The sequence below is a fragment of the Cucumis melo genome, chromosome 3 (genome assembly GCF_025177605.1).
Source record: "Cucumis melo cultivar AY chromosome 3, USDA_Cmelo_AY_1.0, whole genome shotgun sequence".
Taxonomy (NCBI): domain Eukaryota; kingdom Viridiplantae; phylum Streptophyta; class Magnoliopsida; order Cucurbitales; family Cucurbitaceae; genus Cucumis; species Cucumis melo.
Window position 1 is genome coordinate 5,095,128 of NC_066859.1, and position 24,238 is coordinate 5,119,365.

At 31.5% G+C, this 24,238-nt stretch overlaps 1 long non-coding RNA gene across 1 annotated transcript; it reads left to right on the top strand.

Annotated features, from left to right (window-relative positions):
* The first annotated feature begins 6,815 nt into the window (after nt 1-6,815).
* On the top strand, nt 6,816-9,143 carry LOC127148550 (uncharacterized). The gene is made up of 3 exons (XR_007819598.1): nt 6,816-7,354; nt 7,992-8,061; nt 8,908-9,143. It is a non-coding gene; the product is annotated as an uncharacterized LOC127148550 (long non-coding RNA).
* The last annotated feature ends 15,095 nt before the right edge of the window (nt 9,144-24,238 follow it).

The following is a 24,238-nucleotide window of genomic DNA, read 5'->3' on the forward strand; positions in this document are numbered from 1 at the left end:
TAGGTAGTGTAGGTACACCGGATAATCCCAACAAAAATATAAAACTCAACCATTTTCTCCTCATTTTCTAAGGAAAAAGGAGCGAGTACATGAACGATAAACAAATGTGAGAACAACAAAGAGCTATTCCTCTAACACACAAGTATAATTGTAAAGATTGTGAGTTCATGAGAAATCCTCACCATATATTCCACTAGTTCTACTTACAAAAACGATTGAAAAAAAGAACAGCCATTTCATTTCAAAAATCCAATCCCACTAACTAAAACGGTATACAAATGAACAAAGCCAAAGAGTTTACCTTGGTGATGCTTGCAAAAAGTGCAGTTGGTCTCTGTTAGAAAGGAGGTGGGGGATAACTTCCGATTCGCTTCCATGGGTAAGGGTCAAGGCGCATTTTCCTTGCTTGCGGTAATTCATATTGATAATGTGAAAGTGGCAGCGGCGGTGTGACGTTGGCCAAAGAGGAACAATTTTTTTGGCATAAAGAGATGGCAATGAGTGTGGGTGAGGGTGAGGGTGAGGGAGAGGGGTGAATGTGGAGAGAATTGGGAAGTTGAAAAGGAGGCTTAATGCAACTAAAACAAAGGCCAATATTGGAGACCCCATTTTTCACTTTTTCTTTTTTAAATTTCTTTTCTTCGGTTTGTTTTTAAATTCAATGAATGGTTTTGCTTTTAGAACGTGAAAATATCAAAATATTGTGGACCCTTTTACAAGTCGGTGGAGGCAACTATTTTGAAGAGAATACTTGAATGTGTCAAATTAAATTGGACAAGTGTACCTATTGATTGTGAAACTATTTAAATAATTTTTGTATTGGAACACACTTTTTAATTTTAATAACTGAATATAATTCCAATATTTTAATAAACACTTCTTAAATTATAAAATTTTGGTATCATAACAAAATTTATTTTATATGGTTAAAAATTTGGATTAATTTTATAAATGATGGAAGTCATATTAAGATCAATCACCCCACTACACTACCTAATTACTTCTTTTCTCACACGTTCTATTTTATAAAAATTCAAAATAAATTATTGTAAATAACAAAAATTATTAAAAATATTTATGAATACAGTAGAAATTTTAAAACTCTATCTATATATATTGATAGATTAGGAAACTTTACTACATTCCCCGGACTTTTTTCATTTATATTTTCACATTTAACTCATGCAAAATCCCAAAGAGAAACTAGGGAATGCAAAGCATAGATTAGGTTCCACGAAGTGGAATTCGCTCACCGACCCTTTTTCTAGAATATTAAATTTTCGCACTATAGATATTATTTATATTGTCAATTTGTACTTTTGCAAATTCAATCGCGCACTCAAAAAGTCATGGTTTCATATTATTGAGAATCCTTTGTCAAACATACAAGCCTAACAATAATAATAGTGTCAATCAAAATAATTTAAATTTTTTTCGTCTAATATAAACTTTAGTTTTATGATTACACAATAAAACTCTATCTTTGTAATTTTATCATTGTATAAATCAATATATGTCAAGATATTCGAACTAGATGGTTTTACAAATTAAATTTAGTTAAAGAATAATATATCTCGATCTATGAATGATTTACTTGACAAATTTTGTTTCTTTCACTTGACCTTCAATTAGAACTTAATTAGATTTTTAATATGGAAGAATGAACTACTTTAATGAGGCAATGAGAGGACCAATTCCTAAGGTTACGTTTTATTTATAGACACCACTCATCATTAGTATTTAATTAAGACATTATCTTTTTACTAATTGGACTAATAAAATAATAATTCCAAAAACGATAAAATTGCTTATAAAGTGTATGGATAATAATATAATAAATAAAATAAATCTAACATTCTCCCACTTTGCCCATTGACATTATTTACCATATGCACTCATGTCAAGTCAAAGAAGCTACTATTACATCTTTGCATTAACATACTCTGTTCCATGTATCACTGATATAATTCTTTTATTAACATAATTTATAATAAAGATAATCAATAATGGTCCAACAATAAGTGTTTTTATCAAAGACGATGTGTTGTTTGATTTAAATAATTCATTTATGCATATACCAATCATAAGAACAGAACCATCAGATAAAATTAGTAATAATAAATAAAGGAGCTCAAAGTGTCAAATAACATAATCTTGATTTCAATAATGATATATACCGATGCCCATACATTCAACATGACCATTAAACCTCTTTGGTGGCAATCCTTTAGTCAGTGGATTTGGAATCATAAGTCTACTGCCAATGTGTTCGATTGACACCCTTTGTTTGTAAACTTCTTCTTTAATGACAAAGTATTTTAATTTCATATGTTTAGCACCTATAGAATACTTGTCGTTTTTCAGAAGAAAATTGTTGTAGAATTATCACAATAAATTCTCATCGGCTTGGCAATACTATCGACAATTCCAAGTCTTGAGATAAAGTTTCTCAGCCACATAAACCATGAATTGTAGCCTCAAAGCATGCTACAAGTTTATGAATTGTAGCCTCCATAGTGAATGTAGTGATAATAGACTGCTTTGCACTTTTCAATGAAATTGGTCCTTCAACTAATGGAAACAAATAGCCAAAAGTGGATTTTCGTGTATCCGTACACTCGAAAAAATTTGAGTTTGAATATCCAATCACCTTAAAATCATCAGATCTCTTATAAGTAAGCAATATGATCCTTTGTTCTGTGCAAATACCTTAGAACTTTCTTTGCAGCTTTCCAATGGTCCATTCCTGGAATACTTTGATATTTGCTTAGCATGCCCATAGCAAAACTGGTGTCTAGTCTAGTGCAAGTATGTGCATACAATAAGCTTCCAACAATAGATGCATAAGGAATGGTTTCCATCTAATTTCATTCAAATTCATTTTTTGGATATTGCATGAGACAAAACTTATCTCCCTTATGAATTGGAACTACATTTGAAGAGCATTTGTCCCTAAATTTCTCTAAAACTTTATTAATATATGTCTTTTGAGATAATCCTAATAATCCATTTGTTCAGTCACGAAATATTTAATATTTCAATTCCAATCACATCAGATGCCTCACTCATATCTTTCATTTCAAAGTTTTTAGAAAGAAATTTTTTTGTTTGACATAACAAACCAAAGTCCACTACAAGAAAAGATAGCTACTATGACAGTTCATTTCATCCAAAATTAAAATGAGGGAAGAAAAAACTGTCATAAAAGGTAAAAATGCGCGTTTTTGGCGGGAAAAGGCGGAATTTTTCGGATTTGAAGAATTTATGACAGTTTTTAACTGTCATAAATTTATGACAAATTTTAACTGTCATTGAATAAAAATAATAAAATAATTTATTAATTTTTATTTCTCTATCTTACTTTACCCTTTCTCATCCCACGCGATTCTTCCTCTCTTTTGTCAATTTTTTTCCTTCTCTTCTCTTCTCAATCTCACGTCACTTTCTTCCCTCTCTTCTTTGAACAGTCGCCGCACCACAATCGCCGTCGTCCCTCGTGCCCAGCTCATGCCCATTCGTCGTCAAATAGTCATTCAGGCTAGTTTTTTTCTTCGACCGCCGTTGTGCTCACCACCACCGTTGGGTAAGTTCTTTTTTTCTTTGGGCCACTCTTCTTTCTTCAATTTGCCTCAACCTCTCTGATTTGCATCAACCTCTCTTAGTGTCTTAACCTTTGTTTGATTAATTTCTTAAGACAAACACTCCCACGCTCGCAATCGTTACTAAACCCTATGCTTCTTTTCAACTCTTGAATTAATTAAACCCACCAACTACAAGTGGAGTATGCATTTGCTACGATTTTCGTCTATTACTTTACTAATTGCCCATCAACGGATGCTAGTAGCAAATGGACAATGCCCTCACAGAAACTTCTATTTTCTCCTTGGTAGGTATTTCGGTCTCCCTACCCAACCCCACTTTTTTTTTTTCATTTTAATTTCATTTCTCATTGTTATTCTCGATTTCAACCAGTCAACATTTGATATCGAGACCAACCTTTTCATTTAACCATTGTTTGTTTTGTTTACTCTATTTTTTAATGCCCACAACATGTTTGATGAAATGATTGAATGATGACATTGGTTTTTCTTTGGGTTGTTGGTCATTGATAACAATCCACTAATCAGATTGTTTGAAATTTTAGCTTGTTTGGTTTTGGTTATTTAATATTTTCTATCAAATGGAGTGATACTAAAAAAGATGTGTAGAGGTTGAGTTTGATTGAACGCATGCCCTCCATGTTTTATTCGAGCCAATGTGTATATTATGTGATGACTTTTGACAAGATATGTTTAATTTTGGAATCGGGTTTTTAACATATTGAAATATGCAATTGTGCAAGTAGAGTTTTTGACTCATGTTGATTATATAACACTGTTGTATATTTCCATGATGTTTTATTACCACAAAACTTGTATGCATAAAGATTTTTTGTAATACACTGTTGTATATTTCAAATCAAAATTATATATGTTTTTTGTTCTTTTTTCTTGCAAGAAAGAGATATGTTGAGGCAGCCCGGATCAGAGAAAAATACCCAGACAGAATTTTGGTAAAATTTATGACTTTTCTTGTTTGTTATTCTATGTTTAATTTAGATTTTCTTGATCTTTTGTGTCATGAATTTGGGATTGGTTTACCTTAACTCTGTAATCTTTTAGTATATATGATTGTATGCGTTAGTGTTTATGTGAATGTATATTATGTCAAATGGGATTTTTCTCAACAAAACAAATAATTTCATGATTGTTATTAATGGCTTATGCTTATTGATTCTTATTCCTTATCTATTCCTATCATATTCCATTTATGAACACTGTTAAGTTAAGTTTGTGTGTTTGGTTGTTTTGTAAATTTTTTTGTTTATTTTTCTAAGCGAAAATTGTTTTTAGTGTATATTTCATTAAAACATTTAGTTGAAAGCTTTGGTTTCCTTAGCAATGCTCTTATTGTGTAATATCATAATTTAATTATTCTAGACAACAAAGAACCTAGCATGTGATCTCCTTCTCACATTTCTTCCCAAGATGGTCATTCATAGTTTTCAGTGTGGTGTTTTACATGTGCAAAAGGTCTATTGCTGATGTTTTATGTTCTAATTTGCTCTTATTCATTTTGTCCTTGTATCTTTAGGAGCATGGGGTACATCTTACAGTGTCCTTGAGTTGTAAGGTGTGTAGTAGTGTGCTTTCTTTCAAACTCCTTCCACATGTCTGCAGTTTCAACTATTTTGCTCAAAACCACATCCTAAGTCTTCTCACTGCTTTTATTATTTCATATTTTCCATTTTTCTTGTTATCTTCATTGTGAAATTTGGACCCCAAATTGACTTTTGACTTCAAAATTGCAGTCAAACTTTGCTATATTGGATGAGAAAACAAGAATAGTAACCAGCAGGAAGGCTGATAGACACTTTAAGGAGGAAATGCCAATATTATGTGCAGCACTTGAATGTGTTCCGGAGGTTTATATGTCTGTAAACAAAACCATTAGGTTGATTTCATGGGAATATTTTCCTTTCAACTTCTTGTCTTTTTTTTTTTCTTATTCCTTTATACCAAACCCTACACCATTTCAATGGTTTCTTTTTGAAAGTGAACAAGTCAACATTGAATATGTTGCACATAGTGGAGCATTATGTTACTTATGTGTATGTTTCTCTTACATCTTCCTTCTTTTTCATCTTTTGATTTTCTAGTGATAAATATTAACTTTTCTATTTTTTTTTACTGATACTTTCAGCTATCCCAACTTGAAGAGTGTTAAAAAATTTATTTACAAGAGAGGATTTGGAAAACTCAACAAGCGTAGAACTGCTTTAACTGATAACTCCATGATCGAGCAAACAATTTCTTATGGCCCTTCAAGCTAAAAGCTCCTCTTAGGTGGTTTGAAGAAGAAGAGAATATTAATTCTACGCAACTTGAGAAAGAGGAGGAGAAAAGAGCAAGGGAAAAAGTTATGCAAAAACTTGAACAAGATAAGGTTTCCTTTCTCCACCACTTTTTTCTTAGTTTTGTATTAACCAATAATGTATTTTATCGGAGTTAGATACATTTTGAAGGATATTTCATTTTCATTCTCATGATTTCCAAGGATTTATAGCTAAGCATCCTGAAGTTTAAATAATTAGTTGGTGTTTGTTTATTTTCTTACTCTGTCTTTCACAATGTGGTTCATATATGGTACTATAGGCAAGGAAGCCTTCAAGTTTGTTGTGTGGTAAGTGCAAATAATTTTTTTCCATGGTTATGATGTTGAGAGTTCTATACATATTTGTTTCTGGCTTTTAAATTTGAATCGTCTAAGTTTTATCGAAAATTTCCTCTTTTTTCTTTCACTTTTTCGTTCATATCCCGATCCTCCTCTCCCATACATTATATGGTCGGCTCCATCTCCTTGTTGAAGGTCTAAAATTGTTCATTGAAGGTCGAAAATTGCTCATCGAAGGTCGTAAAGGTCAGAAATCCTTGCTGAAGGCCATCTTCTCACCGAGGTTTGACACCTAAATTTCTCCATTTTTAATTTTTTTTATTTATCTCTAAATTCGATCATAATAACCTTAATGGTTTTAGCCACAATGTTTTTCCCCGATTCTATTGTACTAGTGCATCTCTTCTATTCAATATAGAAGTTCCTTTCATTTCTCTATTCACCTTTCTTTTTGTCTCTTTTTGTCACTTGTCTCTCTACCAAACAATTTCCCCTCACAATATATTTTTCTTTTGTCACTTTTCATTGTTCTATCATATTGTATTGATCCAGAGGATAGACCAAGACCAAGGCCTATTTTAGCAAGGTTTCTCCAATTGTGCACAATGGTTCCCATTAAGCTCGAACACAGAATACACACACACATAGATATAAGCATCATACACCAATGATATTCTCTTATTCATTCCAATTTTGTTTCTCCTCTTCGTTTTTTTTAGTTTTCTTCATTTTCTCACTTGGGTCCGTTTGTTTTTTCACAATTTTCCATCCAATATGCCTCTTTGCTGACTTTTCACTTTGAAAATGCTGAAATTTTCAATTTTTAGTTACTGCAAATGCCCTTTTCTTTTATGTTGAGTGTGGAGTAGCAATTACCACTCATTTGATGATCTAACATATGCTTTATGTAATTTCTTGTGTCCATTGAAATGAAAAAAAGGATTTTTTTTTTGGTTTAGGTCTTAAGTTTCACGTCGTTTTTGCTTTGTTTTGATTATTAAGATATGTTGGTGGGGGTTATGTAATTGCAGAATTTTGGCATTTCATTCGGTTGGACTTGCCATTGAAGATCATGGTTTCTGAGGTTACTTTTGAAACAGATTGTTGAAACTGATGTTCTAGTCATGGCGTCGGTATCTAGGTAACCCTTGATAATTCTTGATTCTAATATTTACTTTGTTGAATGTACTGAAAGTTTTCAAATTGTAGTGCCTATGTTGTTGTAAAAAGAATGGAGTTATGGTATTTATTGTTTATAACAAATTAATATTATCAATAACACAACCCTCTTATAAATACTAAAGGTTTATCCTTTGACGTGTATATATTTATGAAGTTCGATCATATTATACTTTAGTATTGTACCATTCACATTTATATTTTATGCAAGTAAACTTCTTATATCTTCTATAGCATAAGAAGTTCCATTCATTCTGATTTTAGTATTAGGTTAACCTTTATTCTCTACGCCTTTAATAGCCTATCAATTTATAATATATTTTTGTTTTCTTCTTTAAATATTGGCCTAGATTACTGCTCGTGCAGGTCGAAAAGAATTTATGGAAGTTTTAGTATTCAAGTGTGAAACTACACTTCATAACATTTTAAATGGTCTGCAGAATTTGGATACCATATAAAGTAATGTTGTTGTCTGGATATACGTTCCTACTATCTACCATTTTTCTCAGGATAATCCATTAAATATTAAACCTTTCTATTTGTACTTGTGTTTTGTTATTAAATTAACCATTATTTATTGTTTCTTCCATTCGGAACAGAACTATAAAGATTGTTAAGAGGTCAGAAAGGACATATAAGAATCGACAACGGCTTTATCTTTCTGAGCAGGTGAGAACCGTAGTGATTTGTTGAAATGGCTACATTGTTTATTTCTCTATGTAATTATGTTGAATTGCGACTAAGGATTGTTTATTTATGGTGTATAGCTAGATGTTGCTATATCACGTTGAAGATTGTTCCGTAAATGTTTACTTTTTTTTTTCTTTTCATTCTTTATTATTAGGCTGATGGTACTCCGTGTGAAAACATTACTTGAATTGCTACCTGTGACTGATGCTTGAGTTGTTACAGTAAAGGAGTTTGTTATCATGAATTAGGTGGAATACCGAGTTGAAATACAGTAAAGGAGTATGTCTTGCATTAAAGCGAAACTAATCATCATTCTTTTTGGCTCTGCATTATTAGGATGTTTGAGAATAGTTGCTATGATAGAAGATGTTCTATATACAACGTTATTTTATCACTCTCATTGAAGTACTAAATATATATATGGTTTTAAGAGAAACATAGAATGCTCAAACATCCTGTACTTCTAGATTTTTTGACCATGAGAAACATTCTTTAAGTTTGAATTTAAAGTGTGTGTGAGAGGGATGGATGGAGGAAGGGGTACATAGTTTTGTGGGTAGTTTTTTTGTTGATTGTGGTCAGTTGGGTATATGTCATTCTTGTCATCCTGGTTGTTATTGGTTTATGATTAATTAGGACTAATGACTGTTGTTTTGTGGATATTTGTGTTATTTCATTTATCTTTATATTAAGTTCTGTTTGTTACTGATTTTTTAATAAAAAATGTTTAACTGTAGCATTATCCGTTGTGGGTGTTTACCCTATTTTCTGTCTTTATAATAAGTCTTATTCTGAGCTACAATCATAATTTTCTTTTCTTGTTAGGTTTTGCAAGAATCCATTGAAGCAGTGAAACCATATTTGCTGCAATTGATTGATTTATAGGCCTTTTTGTAGGTTTGGTAGCCAAATTTTGGTTCAAATGTACTTATTTAAATAGCTTGTCCGTACCAAAACATATATGTTAATTGCTTCATTGTACAAACATTGTACGAACAATTGTACGAACAATTGTACATATATTAAAGTATATATATTAAATCGTTAATCATTTTTGTCCATATGGATGTGTTGTATAGTATTTTGTGATTGTATTGGTCTGTGTAATGGCAGGGCGGCAAGAAAAACAGGGATTGAATAAAAATTACTGCAAGAAAAACAGGGAATTATAACATTTGAATCTAAAAAACAGTGGCATCGAAAATGTTTTCTTGACAGTTAATTAAAGTCATGGTAGAAGAAACGATGATAGTTAATAAGTGTCATAAATGATAAATAATGACATTTATTATGTGTCATAAAATATAAACAATGACAGTTATTATCTGTCATCAAAACTTAGTAATGACAGTTATTATCTGTCATCAAATCTAAATAATGACAATTATAATCTGTCTTCAAATCAAAATAATGACAGTTATAATATGTCATAAAATAAGTATTTCGTGACATTTATTCTTTGTCATGAAAAGCACATTTCGTGACAGTTTGTAGAACTGTCATAAAATACTTTTAATGACTGCCGCATCAATGACTGCAAAAAACTGTCACGAAAGCTTTTTATGACAGCATTTAACTGTCATCGTAGGCCCTTTTTCTACTAGTGGTCATTCGTAACAAGCAAGATGTCAGCAACATATAAAAAGAATTATAAACTTACACAACTGAACTTTCGGTATCTACATCAATCAACAATATTTCTTTAAAACTAAAAGATGTAATGGTTTCATTAAACTTAAGATACCACTATGTTGAAGCTTGTTTAAGTCCATATATTGATGTAACGCCCAAAAAATTAAGATGATTTTGGAGTTAATTATCTTTGTTTTATTTAATTAGATTTAATTTATTGGGCGTTATTTTGAATTCATTTAATGAGAATTATTTGATTTTGTTAGAATTATAATTAATTAAATATTTAATTATAATTAATTAAATATTTGTTGGATGAATATTTAATTAATTAGAGGTTTTGGCTTGTGGTGTTTGTTGAGATTTTGATTAAATTGTATATTATGAGGTTTAAGTAAAGTTATGGATTTTTTATGTTGTTGAAATTTAATTACATTATATAATTCTTGTTGTTATTCAATTAAATTACAGAGTGAAAATTTTGTTGGAGATTTGATAATTATATGTATATGTGGATATATATATATAATTATATGGGCGTAAGAAAAAGATAATTATATTTATTGAAATATAATTATTTAAGGAAAAGATAATTGTATTTTGGAGAAAAAATATTAATTAATGGAGAAAAATGAAAATAATTTTATTGTGGAAAAATATAATTATTTGTAAAAAGATAATTATTTTGGGAAAAGAATAAATATTAGTTATTGTAGAAGATAATTAGTTATTTAGAGAAAGATAAATATTGATGATGGAGAGAAGTTGATATGATTGGGTAAATAAGGAAAGAGAAGAAATTAGATTTATTTAAAAGGAAAATTGATAATCATGTATTAAATATAATTATTGGAAAAATGAATCTAACATCCCAAACTTTTAAGGAGTTTTTATTAATTATGTTAAATTATTTGAGTGTTATATTAAGGATGGGAACTAAAAATTAATTGATGGGTTAAGATAATTCATGTCGGAGTTTTTGATATTTTAAAATAACTTATTTATTGGAGAAGATTTAGAATTTAAGTTAATTTGGGATCTTGGAGGGAAAGATTGGTTTTGGTGGAATTGGGTTTAATTGAGTATATATGGATATATATATATATTAAATTAATAATTTGTTTTTTTTTTTTTTTTGTGGAATATGATATTAATTATTTGGTTTGTATACAATATGGAAAAGTAAAGTTAATTATATGATGGAATATAATTATAATTGTTTGAAAAATAAGATAATCCATGAGGAGAGAGATTGTTGATTTGTTTGAACGAGAAAAGATGGTATATTTAATTAGTTATGATTGGTGTCTTTGGTAAAGCTTGATATATTGTATTAGTTAAGATAGTGAGTTTTTTTTTTTTAATGATTAGGATTAAGTTAATTTGAAATTTTTTACTATCAACTAGGGAGTATTTTATTTTGCTAAAATATCCAGGTAAGAGATTCTCCTACAAGACCTTCGAACTAAAGTTAAGAGCTTACATGTAATTTTTCCATTATGCATTGATGTAGCTACACTGGAAGAAATATGGACTTTAATGTCGGTTGAAAAAAATGGAAAATGAACATTAATGTTGGTTTTGAAAAGGCGGATGTTTAATGTCGGTTTTCCACTGACATGAAAGAGAGAGCTTTAATGTCGGTTTAAAACCGACATTAAACAATCTCCTTTTGAAAACTAACATCAATGCTCTATTTTAATTTTAATTTTAATATTTTTATTTTGTAATAAAATAACTCTTTCTCTCTCATACTTTACTCTTTCTCAATCTGGTCCCTAATAGTTATTCTTCTTCTCTCAATATCGTCCCTCAATTTTTCCCTTTCTTCTTGGAATAACCATCACCCCTTTCTTCTCCGAATAACCATCGCTGCCACCATTGTGCTTGCCGCCACCATTGTGCTCGCCGCGACCACTGTCGTTGTGCTCGCCGTCACCATTGTCGTTGTGCTCACCTACACCTTCTAAACAAACTCGCCTGCATTTCGCTCCTTCAAAACAAACTCGCCCGCGTCTCCCTTTCACATTCTCACCCAAGACTATTAATGTCGCTCCTACCTTTAACACTCACAATGTTTGCACCCACCTTCTAAACAAAATCGCTTGCATTTCCGTCCCTCTCACATTCTCACCTCTTCATGAAATCACAGTTGCTATTGGTAAGGTCACTCACGTCTACACCCACATTCTTAAACTCGCCCTCGTCTGTGTCATAAACTATCTCATTCCCCAATTGGTACGGTCGCGCCACCACTCATTTTTCATTTCCACCCTAATGTTTTCCTTTTTTTTTCTCCTTTTATTGTTTCATTGATTTATTTTGTTCACCCATCTAGTATAAGTTCAAAATTAGCATGATTATTGTACTGTATTGGATAATATTAGGTTTCTTTCGATTTCAGTGTTACTGATGATGGCCTTACCGAATTATTTGTTGGTTTGATAACTTTTAGAAGAAGAAGCCTTTGTTTTTGTTCTATGTTCTTCACATGTTTAATAATTGTTTATTGTTGCTAGTCTTCTTAACATTTCTCGTGCATTTAGTGGTTAGTGGGCTACATGCTGAGTCCATATGTTGTAAGTATGTCTCCAGTTGCAAGTGTTTGAACATGTCTTTGAATTACATTGGTTAGGTTGTTTTGTTGAAGGGATTCATAAATCTAGTTTGAAATGTTCATAAAGTTTGTTTTAGTATCAATTCATAGTTTTGTACTAGTAACTTGTTAAATCTTTAAAGTACTGTTGTAAGTAGAAATTAGTCACCATGATTATGATAATCAGTAAAGTTGTGCATAAGAGTTAGATTATTCAAGTTAAGCTAGGGACAGGATTTGTCATAATCACACCGCTTCCTAAGCTTAGAGCATTTGATTTGAGAGAAAGGAAGAAAGTTTGCTAAATTTAATAAAATTAAAAACAGACAGCTACTATGTTCACTAATAAAACAAACAAAACTAAATCTAGCTCATGTGGTCTAAAGCAATAATAATGTTGTCATTGTTAATTTCATTTTAATTAAACTAACGTATAAAACAAACACTTTCATTTAAAAGGTCTCTCATTTAATGAAAAAAGAAAATTATGACCTACATGTATGAACTAAATGCATTGACTGAATTTGTTAATTCCATTGTAACTCAAAGATAATCATAGGTGGGAAAGAGAAGAAATGTGTAAAAAATATTAGGAGAATGAATAATGGTGTCAGTGCATACTCGTGTATACTTATATGAATTTAGAGAATATAAGGTTGTAGCTTTTTAATATTTCCTTGCATCTTCTAGGTTCTTGACTTTGGATTTGATCGGATGGGAGCTAGTGGACTAGAGGTAATTGTGCAAACATTAAGTTTCAACCTCTTTCTGGTACCTTGTTCTGTTGTACCTCATTGCTTTCTTGTTCAAACATATATGATAATGGAGCAAGCTTTTCTGGGTACCTTTGATTTTTCACATTAATCCTTCTATTTTGGTAGATTTTTGGAATATCTTTAGTTCATTGCTTGAACATATATATGATGGAGTAAGCTTTCTTGGGTAGGGCGCATTTGTTTTGTGCTTGTTGGAATATTTGGTTATGAAAAAATAGAAAAGAACATTATGTCCAAATAGGATTTACTTTGTGGGAAGAGATTTCCATCTTATTTTTTTTAGATTAAAATTTATATTTTTTTTAAATCATTATATAATGTTAGATATTCTCTGCCTTTTTCCATTTTATATTCGTTCATAGTAATAATTTGTAGATTTCAATTTTGTATCTTGATTACAAATATATGTTACTCCTCCTCAATAATTTATGCAATTTTTCAGAGTTCTTGCTTAATGCTTAAAAAGGTAGAATTTGTTTTTTCATTTATACGTAAAAGAGATATGTAAACCATAATGTTCTTAAATTTTGGGTTTAAATGGAAATTCAAAGGGAACTATGACATTTTGATATAAACTTTTTTGAATATTTAGGTTGCGAGATTTTATGACATATGTTTGTTCATCCTCCTTTGTTGTTTTTGATATATTATTAAAGAGATTTAGAGATTGTTTGAAGCGTTGAGTTGAGATAAGATGCCAAAAGTTCATATGTATATGGAGTTCATCATATGTTTGGGAAACTCGTATGTCTGTGTTTGGGATGCAAAGTTGTTTTGTTTCATTGAATTGTTTACTGGTTTGATAAGTTTTAGAAGAAGAAGCCTTTTTCTTTTTTTCTATTCTTATTTCTTCAGATTTTTTTTGTTCTGTTTTTTTTTTTTTTGGTCTAGTTTCTTCTTCACATCATTAAATTGTTTTTTGGTTTAATTCCTTCAGATTTTTCTTCTGTTAGAGTGTGAAGTAGTTTTTGGGGAAGATTCTGTTTGGCTATCAAGGAAAAAAAATCACAAAAAGTTTCTTTGTGGTTTTAGTGTTGGTAGACAAAAGAAGTTAAATGTAAGTTTTTCTTTCGGTTCTGTGTAATGTTCATGTTTGTTATAAAGTTTTTGTTGTGTTTTTAGGTTATGTTTCCTAATTCATTGGATAGAATTCATTTTTTTGTGTAGTATTTTTTATTGTTTTTAGGGATTTATTATCATGTGTGTATGGCAAGTGTTGGGGTGTGGTTCCATGAAGTTCTTATATATATTGTCTCGAACTCTATGCATTATATCGTATCAATCCCATAGTTGAGTTTTCATTCATATACTCTTTTTCTTCCCTTACTATTTTATATAAATGCATGACTTATTGCACTTTGAATGAAGTTCAATCAAAAGCTAAGCATATAAAAGAAGCAAATTTATCATTCTTCTCCCATGCAGACTTTAATTAATAGAAGTTAAGCAGAATTTTTTTAGTTAGAAACAAAATGAAGAAACATAATAAATAGAACAAAATCTTCAATCTAAGCCTAAATCAAGAGTCAAGATCCATCAAATTATGTAACAAAAGTATAGTAAATTTAACATTAATTACAATCTAAACCTAAATCAATAGAAATAAGGGTCTCAAGAATTATACATTTAACAAATACAAAATAATTAATAAAAACGAATAGAATTTTAAAAAAGAAGAAAACGAAGAAGAAGAAGAGTAAAAGCTAACTTATGGTTATGGTGTGATATTTATAGGTAGTGAGACTCTGATCAAAACTTTAACACAATTTCAATGACCAAGTTCATGATTCCGACTCACAAACTCTTTAAAATGACTCAGATTAAGCTTGTGTTTGGTCTTTGTGGATGGTTTTAATTTGAGATTTGCTTGTTAGTTGATTGAGTGATACAATTGCAAGTTTTGTAGTTGTTTGAGTGTATGATATAAAACCTTTCGGTTTGGGTTATATAGAACTTGTTAGTTTTTGGAATGTGGGTAAGAGTTTAAGTTTACTTAATTTCGTTGTTTTTTCGACTTTTTTTTTGGTAGATTAAATTGCATCTTATATAATATGGATAAATCATGGATGAAAAAGAATAGAATGTCAATTGAGTATGCTTTTGGGGTTGAGATGTTTATTAAAAATGGGTTGGAACATTTGAAGACGTCGAACGTCATGGCCTGTCCTTGTTTAAAGTGCGTGAATGCTAAAACATTAGATGTGAATACAATTAAAGATTACTTATTTTTTCACAACATCGATCAAATTTATCAAGAATGGATTTTTCATGGTGAATCACTACCAATAAAAAGAAACAATGAAAGTGTCTTTAGTACTGTAAGCGAAGAAATTGACGAGGACTATGTTGATGACACAATTGGAATGTTTGAGGCTGTGCATAATTATTTTAATGACAAGTCAGAAAAGTTTGAGGAACTAGTAGATGATGCCAAGAAACCATTATATCCTAATTGTACGAATTTTACCAAAATATCTACGTTGATAAAGTTATATAATTTGAAAGCTAAATTTGGATGGAGGGATAAGAGTTAGTTGTTACAATTAATTTGTGACATCTTACCTACTCCCAATGAATGCCCTACTTCTACTTATGAAGCAAAAAAGATTTTGTGTACTCTTGGAATGAAGTACGAGAAGATTCATGCCTGTAGGAATAATTGTTGTTTGTTTAGGAAATAACTGTCTAATGCAAATGTATGTCCCTCTTGTAGTATGGCAAGATGAAAGATTCCTAAAAATTCAAACAAGGAGGCTAAAAATGTTCAAGTGAAAGTCATGTGGTATTTCTCCCCAATCCCAAGATTTGAAAGAATGTTTCGAAGCAAAGAACCACCAAGATTATTGACATGGCATGCCAGAAAAAAAGAAGTGAATGATCTATTACAACATCCAAAAGATGCATTATCATGGAAAAAATAGACAATTTGTGGCCAAAGTTTGGGTCAGAACCAAGAAATCTACGTCTTTCTCTTTCCACATATGGGGTAAATCCGCATGGAGATCTTAGCAGTAGATATAGTTGTTGGCCAGTGATGTTAGTGACATACAACCTACCTCCATGGTTGTGTATGAAGCGAAAAATTTTTATGTTGATCGCACTAATATCTGGTCCCAAACAATCAGGAAATGAAATAGATGTTTATTTAGCTCCATTAGTTGATGATATGAAAAAACTTTGGCATGATGGGGTGGAATGTTACGATGCATATCATAATCAATGTTTTAGGCTAAAAGCTATTTTATTATGGACCATTAATGATTTTCTTGCGTATGGCAACTTGTGTGGTTGTATGGTTAAAGGATATCATGCATGTCTAATTTTTGGGGAGAAAATTTCATCCATTTATTTGCCAAAAGGAAGGAAGATGACATATATTGGGCATCGCAAGTTTCTACCACGTCATCATCCATATAGAAAACAGAAGAAAGTTTTCAATGGTGCACAAGAATTAGAATTGGCTCCTGAACCATTGAGTGGGAAAGAAATTCTTGTATAAACAAGTAAGTATGAACACTCATTTGGTAAGACAACTATCAATGAAAAGAACAGTGAAATGAGTTCTTCAGGAACTTATTGGAAGAAAAAATCTATTTTTTTTAGTTAAAATATTAGAAGTACCTTGACGTGTAACATTGTTTAGACGTGATGCACATTGAAAAGAATGTATGTGCAAATTCCATTGGCACATTGCTTGATATTCCCGGTAAAATGATAGATAGAGTAAAAAGTCGATTAGATTTGGTTGAACTGAATATTAGATCAGAGTTAGCCCCTCAAGTAAGGGAGAAAAAGATCTTTTTACTCCCAACATGTTATACATTATCTCAATCAGAAAAGTTGAGTTTTTGTAAGACACTATCTGAACTTAAAGTACTAGAAGGCTATTCATCAAACATTCAAAGTAGTGTCACTCACAGATTTGAAACTGTATGGATTTAAGTCGCATGACCATCACATTCTTCTACAACAATTGCTACCTGTGGCAATTCGTGGTATTCTATCGAAACATGTAACACTTGCAATTATTCGGTTATGCTTCTTCATGAATGCTATATGGAAGAAGACAATTGATACATCACACTTGAAAGGAATGCAAGAAGATGTAGTTGTCACTTTATGCCTATTGGAGAAGTATTTTCCACCATCACTTTTCACTATAATGGTACACCTTGTAGTGCATCTCATAAGAGAATTTGAGTTTTGTGGACCTGTTCATCTAAGGTAGATGTCTCCTTTTGAACAATATATGAAAGTCTTGCAGAAATCGACCAGAAGGATGTATGGTAAAAAATTATATTGTTGAAGAGGCTATAGTGTTCAGTTCTGAATTTATTGGTAGAGTTAGTTTTATTGGGCTTGACTCATATGTAATAAAAAGGGATTCAAACGTGGAGAGACCATTAGCAGCTTCTTCTTTTATCAAACCAAGTAAGAAGCAGTTAGATCAAGCTCATCTTTACGTCATTCAGAATGTAAATGATGTTCTACCATACGTCGAGTACGTGCTAAACCCTATCTATTCTCATTCTACATAAGTTGGTTATGTAATTACTTAATAACTTATCATTTATGACAGACAACATATGGAGAGTTTGTGTAAGCTTAACTCTAGTAAAGCTCGAAGTAAAAAGTGGATAGAGCATAATCGCACATTCAGTTGATGGCTGTCCACATGGGTAATCACTAGAACCATACTCTTTCATGTTTTTTTTGGATCTAACTAGATCCAATATATTGTGTAGGTTGCACTTGCTCTCGAAGTACCTAAAAATTCCACCACGCCTTCTTTAAGATGGATAGCTCACAGACCATTAATTATGGTTGCATGATTAATGGTTATTACTATCACACAAAAAGGCGTGATGATATTATGAGAGTTTGAAATAGTGGAGTTAGTATAACCGCTACTACGATGCAAGTCTCTAGTTCTAAGGACAAAAACCCTGTCATGTCAGATATATATGACGTTTTATGATGTAATGCAAGAGATATAGAGATTGATTACCATCAATTATCTTTTATTTTATTTAAGTGTGATTGGATTGACAATATAAGTGGAGTCAAAGTGAATGAGCTTGGGTTTACCATCGTGGATCTCAAACGTATTGGGTATAAATCAAAGTCATTTATTGTAGCTACCCAAGCAAAACAAGTATTCTATGTCCAAGATTCTTCTAATCTTGAATGGTCAGTGGTTTTAACATCTCCACAAAGAACTATTGAAGAAGATTTCTTTGAAGATGAAATAGGAAATATTCAAGAAATCTTCTTCAAGAGTATTGTTATGGAACCATTCAAAGGATGCCCAATGTTGATACACCTAACGAGATTGATGATACAACTTCAACTTATATTAGACATGCTTGTGAGGATAGATGGGTAGAGAAAGGTATGTCATTACTTTGCTTTAAAATGTATTTATGTTTAGAGTTTGTAATATAATTGATATGCTTATGATATGTCATTACTTTGCTTTATAATGTATTTATGTTTAGAGTTTGCAATATAACTGCTATATTTATGGTATGTCATTACTTTGCTTTATAATGTATTTATGTTTAAGTTTGTAACATAATTGCTATGCTTATGGTATGTTGACTTTGCTTACTAATGTATGTCCGTTTTTTGTAGATTCATAGATGGAAGATAGCAATGAGGATGAAAGAGAAATGCTTCTAAAAGTAAGAAAGAAATCTTTTGTTCCACGTGGGCCAACTACTATGTGTAAGTTGGCATCAATGAGAAATTCTTGGAAAAAGTTGCCCATTCAATTTAATGAGCACGAGCAACCTGTTGGAGCCACTTCTAAGAAATTCAAAGTTACATTGGTATGTGCGTTCGGTAACAGATTCCTATTACATACAATTCTTGGAAAGAAGTTTCAAATGAGCTTGAAGATAAAATCTATCATTGTATATCGGTATGACTTCTATTATTATGTTTTTCATATAATGTGGTTTGCTTTACACCATAAGTCCAACTACACTTTTTTTTTTGTAGATGTCGTTCGATTTACAACCCAATGCCAAACATTCTAAACTTATGTATGCATCAAGAAAGTTTCGAACTTTCAAGACCACGTAAACTCAGAAGTATATACTTTCGTCTAAGGATCAACCATCACTCTTGCAGTTTTCTCCTAAAATCTATTCTCATATAAATCAAGAAGATTAGGAATCATTTGTGGATGATAGATTAAGTGAAGAATGGGAGGTAAATAATTTTGATTACATGTTCACTTTAATATTGTTTTGGTATCTACCTACAAACTAATGCGTTGTACAGGATTATGGTCGTATTAAAAGGGAAAGAAGGTCGAAATGCGTATACAATCACCACGTGTCTCGTAAAGGATATGCTAATCTTGTCGATGAACTAGTGAGTATTTGTAATTAAATTAAAGAAGTTATCTTAATATGTTGTTGTTAATTAGATATGTATCTTTGGTTGTAGAAAATAACGCAAGATGTTTCCTATCGTTCAACTCTTTGGAAAGAAGCATGAAAAGAAAGAAATAATGATTATTTTGATGATGCTACTCGAGATTGTGCCTCTCGGATTGTAAGTATACTTATGATTACAATACATAATCTTTTGTTAATCTAACTGATGATGAAAATACTTGTATTGTTTTATAAAATGAATTAGTTGCAACACATAAAAATAAGGATATCTTGACTGATGCATTGGGTTTCAAGGAGCACAGTGGACGTGTAAGAGGCGTGGGTGGTTTTGTCTCTTAATCACAATATTTCAACACAGTAAAAGGGAATGAGAAAATGATAACTCCTAAAGTTGAAATATGTCATAAAGTGACTCGAGATGCAAAAGTGACAAGAAGAGAAGTAACCACTCGAGGTCATCCATTGGAAGTATTAACATAGATCTTGATGTCGATGAGGATTTGGTCAACACATCTAGCAACAAAAGAGTGGAGGTAATTGACTTTGTTGTCACTTTTAATTTTCTAACGATATAGGATCAATTGTTCTTAACGATGCTTTTAATATTTGTAAAGGGAACACCATGCCAGTTGTCTACAGGATCCGTTAATAATGTCGTTGTAGTAGCCACGGTAGTTGAGGATAACATTGGCTGTTCTAATGTTAAAGTTTTAGTAGATGTGGTTATTGGAGAAAATTTAACTATACCCAATCCCGTGAAGGAAAAGATGGAGACCTTAAATCAAGCATTGGGTAACATTATAGAATAACCTCGTCGGCTTGTTTCTACGATTAATGACAAACAAGTGTGTATCTTTTTTTACTATTTATGTTTTGATTTTATTTGTGTATGTATTTTGAATTTAGAACCTTGGTTGTGGTAGGAGCATTCAACCAGGAAGGATGACGTGTACTCTTCAAATTATACTGATGTTAATGGGACAATTAAGCTTTTAAATAGACATGTCGTGAACAACATGAAGGATGTAGACATGATTCGCATCCCAATGAACAAGCAAATATTTGGAAGTGACAAATTTTTTTATTTAGCTCGTGAAGATTTGTTGCATTACTGTGGCATGGTTGAAATCGGCTATATGCGTATACTAGCATACATTAAGTAAGCATAAGACAATTTTTACTCATTTTTATCTCTAATACCACTGTTGTAGTTAGTTTGCTCATATTTGAACTATGGTTGCTTTTACTTAGATATCTTTGGGATGAATGTGACTGTGCAAGGAAGTTTTTTGTCATTGAAATATCATCACATGTCAAGGATTGTGATCTTCGATCCAGAAATTTAGCCAACCAATTAGAAGCAGCTAACTTGGAACAAAAAGTGCTAATTCCATGTAATACCGGGTAAATAAAAAAGGGGAACACGTTAATTTTTTTTCCATTGAGCTTAATTGTGTACTCAAACTGAACATGTTGTTTATTGTAGTTTTCATTAGATGTTGCATGTCATTGATCTTCAAGAAAATTGTGTTTATGTCTTAGACTCTCTTTACAGTAAAGTCAATGAAGACATTCATGGAGTCATAAATGTGTAAGTGTATTCACTTTATTACTTCTTAGTTCACTTTATTGTCTTCTAATGTTTCAAAATATTTAAAGGGTTGAAGACATGGCAAGAGAAACACCATCTACAACGCTATCGGTCAACTCCAAAATGGAGACCTGTAAAGGTAACTTGCATTTACACGTAATTATTTTCGATGAAACATAAGATTAATTTGTATTCAATTTATATACATGTAGTGCCCTCGTCAGTTGGATTCTATAGGGTGTGGGTACTACGTGCAAAAGTACATACATGAGATAGTGCATAATTCTAGTACTTCTATTACAAGCCTTGTAAGTTTCTACTTTCACTTTTTACAGATTACAATTTATGATCTAAACTCATACTTTCCATATCTTTCTCTTTGTGTGTAGTTCAATACCAAAAGTGCATATAGGCAATAGGAGATTGATGAGATTCGAACAAAATGGGCAGATTTTGTTAGCAGATTTGTGTAAGCTTTTAAATGTTTTTTTTGGTCGAGTTAAGTTAGTAGTTGATTTTTGTAAATACTTCAGATTTTGGGTTTTTCCGCTTGAAGTTTTTAATTAAGTTTTTGTAGGGACGGGCATTCCTATAGTTTTCAAAAGGGCAGGCGGTCCCGTACTAATTGTTGTTTGTTAGATAGTTTGTACGTATACTTTAGCTAGTGGAGGAACTTTTCGTTGTACATATACATTGGTTATTAATCACGATCTTATATATTATCTTTAGATTTTGAGTTTTCACTAACAGTTGTTGTTGTGTTTATTCAAATATGTGATTATATATAGGTGTTGGATGATTGTATTTGTTGTAGTATTATATGGAAGTGTGGAAAGGTCTGCTGGTATTTAAGGTGTTGAATGATTGTATTTGTTATAATACTATATAGAAGTGTGGAAATTTGTGCTGGTATTTTTTGTGTTGGATCTTGTGCATTGTAGGTGTTTATTATTGGTTTGCCATGAAGGGGAGCATGCGTTGTTTGATATGTGTGACTATATTTATATAGGTGGATATATTGGAAGATTTGGAGTAGTTGAACTTATGGTGTTGAATATAGTTGTGTTTATTGATATGTGATTATTGTTGGAATTTATGTCCTAAAACTCGTACTTTGTTATTTGATTCAATAAGTTTGTTATTGAATGTTGTAACGTTAAAACCAATAAATTAAGGTCTCGAGGCTATTTTACTAAAATTTGTCAATACACTTGAACATTATGTAGAGACATAAACATGGATTAAGTTCGAGTTAATAGCCCAAATAGTCTATAGTGTATGAATAATGTTGGGCGCCTTATTCTGGAAAAACACTATGGATACAGCCCGCTTCGTAGTTAGTACAAACGATGTAATCCTAAATCATTCATGTGGAGACATGGGAGTGGGGGCATCATATGTAAATGGTTTGCATAAGACTGGAACCACGAAATAGTCACTTGTAGTTATAACGCCATAAACTATAAACTGACTATTTCATTTTTAAATGACCTAGGTAACTTGATCTTATTCCTGAGCTAAGTATAAACTTCAGTTCATTCGGTAGTATTCTTAGATCTGTATAGGTGAGGGAAACTCATCTTCGCTGGCCCCATAAACCTCCCATTTTAGGGATAAGACCAAGTGGATAGCTAGAGACATAGGGTGCAAGACGAAATTCACTCGTACCCACTTCTGGGATAGTAGATAGATTGCTCCCTTAAGGACTGAATCTAAGTCTTGAACAAGGGGCTCCACCTTCTCATTGGCCCGAGAAGGATTCAAGTTTATAGGTTGAACCTTAAACCAATTGTTCAATAGTGGGTCGTAGGTCTTAAGGAGCAAGATGTAATCTCGGAGGTAAAACGGTATTTTGACCCAGCTAAGATTACGAACAACCTTTGAAGGATCAACTTACCCATCATGGTTATATCAGTTGGACATAAATATATCTATAGTGAGGGGAGTGCAACTATGAGTCTTTAGTGGAATGACTCATTAGTTAACGAATGTTGATTAAGCTTGGTCTAAAAGAATTTAGCCAGTTAATCTTGAAATCGTTGGATCCCATGATCTATAGGTCCATTAGGTTCCCCTACTAGCTCATATGGATTCAACTTATAACAATATGTTGGAATAACTTGAATTGTTCGAATTAGGTAAAGAGAGAGAAATCGACAAATATATATGATATAAGTCGTTAAATATAAACTTTAAAGTTTTATGTTGAAATATGATTTAAGTAATAAAAATATGAATATGGATTCATATTTAGAAGCTTGGAAAGTTTTGAAACGGTCAAAGGTGTAAAAGTCAACATGTTGACTTTTGACTTTGGAATTCAAAACTTTGACTGGATTTATATTCAAATATAATTTGAATTTCATAAAAATGAATACGGATTCATACTCGGGAGGTTAGAATTAGTCAAGACAGGTAAAATAGCAAAAAGTCCAAAAGTTGACTTTTGACTAAGAAAAGTCAAAGTTTGACTTTGACATAATTGGACAAATGACCAAATTGCCATTTGACTAATATATTTATTACTAAATGTTAGTGGAAAATGTGGCAGCTTGTAATGAATTTATAAGCCACTAATTGCATTAATAGTTAATAGATTAATTAGGTGTTGAGATTTCATAAAGTAAATTGCATGCATTTTGCATGTAATTTTTCTTTATAAACTTCCATTTACATAATGAAAAGATGATGAATCTTTTGATTAAAAGTCTTTAAACGATACACCTTCCTCCATTCATCTCTCTAAGTTTTCCTTCATAAAAACGAGTCCCACAAGTTGGTCAACATAGTGGTTGTCCTTTACTTGTGATCTTCAGGCAAGAAGAAGTTTTGGAACGGAGAAGAAATTAAGGACTACAAAGGCAAGCTCATCGTTTACCTTCTCTATTCATTGTTTAGCTCTGTCGTTTAGTTGCAGCATGTTAGTTTCTAAATCGTTTGGATGCATATAGAGTAAAACATGATCCTAATCTTCCGCTGTTGCATGTTTCTCTGATGTTTTTGTTCCATCAATTATATGTAGATTGCATGATGCGTATTTGTTGTAGTTTTATGTGGAAGTGTGGAAAAGTGTATGCTGGAATTTCTTGTCTTTGATCTTGTGCATTGTATATGTTTATTATTGGTTGTCATGGAGGACAGCATGAATTGTTTG